The sequence below is a fragment of the Olea europaea genome, chromosome 12 (assembly GCF_002742605.1).
Source record: "Olea europaea var. sylvestris chromosome 12, O_europaea_v1, whole genome shotgun sequence".
NCBI classification, from domain to species: domain Eukaryota; kingdom Viridiplantae; phylum Streptophyta; class Magnoliopsida; order Lamiales; family Oleaceae; genus Olea; species Olea europaea.
Genome location: NC_036248.1, coordinates 16,679,923 through 16,682,148, shown reverse-complemented (window position 1 = coordinate 16,682,148; position 2,226 = coordinate 16,679,923). Strand labels below are relative to the sequence as shown.

General features: G+C 32.7%; 1 pseudogene; it reads left to right on the top strand.

Moving 5' to 3' along the window:
- The first annotated feature begins 1,316 nt into the window (after positions 1-1,316).
- Positions 1,317-2,226, top strand: part of LOC111406690 — a 21,578-nt pseudogene continuing 20,668 nt past the window's right edge.

Genomic DNA, 2,226 nt, shown 5'->3' with positions numbered 1-2,226 from the left:
GCTATTCGATTTGAGCTGCACTTTTAGTGTGTCAACAGGTTCAAATTGAGATAAAACTAAGTTCAGTTACTAACATAAAATGAGCAACTAAGGGAGATTTTTCATCCTATAAGAATAGTGTCAATATAGAAACGAAACAAAATTTTGCATGTACCAATTGAGCCAATTTGTAATGGACTTGTTGGGTGGGCTTAGGCCAATTAAGATATAAGAGTATTTCCAAGAGACTATTTAAACATAGAAACATTTTAGACTTAAGAGATTAAAAATGACTTACTTCTAAACTAAGAAACAAGGTTTAAAACATCAAAAATAAGATATTAGTTAATTTTTATTTATGAAATAATTAATTAAAAATATATTTTATTAACTAAATATATTAAGATCATAATTCTATACTATTTGGTTGCAAATTATTGAATTAATTGCAAATAAAATTTTTTATAACTTGCAAATTATTTTACGATCATAAATCAAAAATTTTATATGTCACAAATCACAAAATTTATAAGTCGTGACTCAAATTTTTAGGTCACATATTTATTTGCTAGTCACAAGTTATCGATCACGTATTATATATTAGTTACAAAATATTCAATTCATTGACCACAATCTCAAATAATTGGTTACATTTTATTTATTGATCACAAATTAATCAAATTATTGATGACAAACAATTAAATAATTGATGACAAGCACCCTTACCCCCCTGGCATCCCACCTACAACCGTCGTGTCATCACCACAACCACCTCACCAGCATCACCAACATTATCACCACCTCACCACCATCGCCAACATCACAACCACTACTACCCAAACACCTCCAAAATTTTAGATCTAAGATTATCAGTCACTGCTACGACCACCACCAACATCACCACTATCACCGCCATCATCGCTAGCATCACCACACTACTTAACACTGCTACCTCACCACCACCACAACAACCACCACCAATATTGCAACTCCAACCACACCTGCACAACCAACGATGCACCACTATTATTCCAACACTACCACCGCCTGCATTACCCACTATACCAAAATCAATAGCATACACAATTCACCACCTCATATTACAAACCACCGCACACCATCATACACACAGATCACCACCACGCCACCACATATTTCATCATTTTTTCTATCACACACACAGATCACCATTGCGCAATGGTGTAGCGTCCCTTATATCATCATTGCCCCTCACATTGCTATCCACGACATTGCACTTGAGGTGTTGCTACATCAAACCACCACTGTACACTACAAAAAAATATGGCTTCAGGAGTAGATTTTTCGTTCTTGAAACCATGATATCTATTGCTATTTCTCTTTACCAACGGAATATTAGCAACCACAAATCCGTTGTTAATTTGGAGGTCACTAATAGTTACCAACGGATCATGCCGTAGGTAAAAAGTAAACATTTTACCAACAAAATTTTCATTGGTAAAAATTTTAACCATTACCAACCGACTTTTCGTTGGTAAATGTCTATCATTACAATTGATAAAAATCAATGTTGTAAATAGTCGCTTAGATGTGAAGCACGGTAAAAAAATTATTTATTTATTTTTTATTATTGTTATTATTATTTATTTAATAATTATTCTATTTTAACTTTTAGCTAACTGAGATGAAATGCCCAAAAAATTGTTTAACCACTTATTAGATCACAAATTTATAGATGACAACTTCAAAGACTTTGTTGTGAACTTTCAATGTGGAATAAGAATTCCTTTGAAATTGATTAATATTAACAATGACAATTCCATTGGTAATATGCACTACTCTTTACTCACGAAAAAGCCGTAGGTGAAAGGTTGATACAGTTTTTAGAAAAAAAAAAGTTGAATTACATCACCTACGAAAAATATTGTTGGTAAATTGTACTATATTAAATAATAACATTAGGTACGAAATATCCGTTGGTAAAGAGCAATCACTTTTACCAACGAAAATTTCGTTTATGATTTTTGTAGTTAAAAGTTTAATACATTTACCAACGGATAATCAGCACCGTTACACCGATGTTCAAGCGGAGAGTGGCATTCATCGTTGTGAGCATTGGTGCATTGCCGACGCCAGTGACACTGACGAGAGAGATAGAGAGAATGAAACTTTAGGGTCTGGGGAGCGATATGGGATTGATGGAGGTAGGCTTGGTATATAAATTAATTTAATTTTATAATAATAATAATAATAATAATAATAATAATA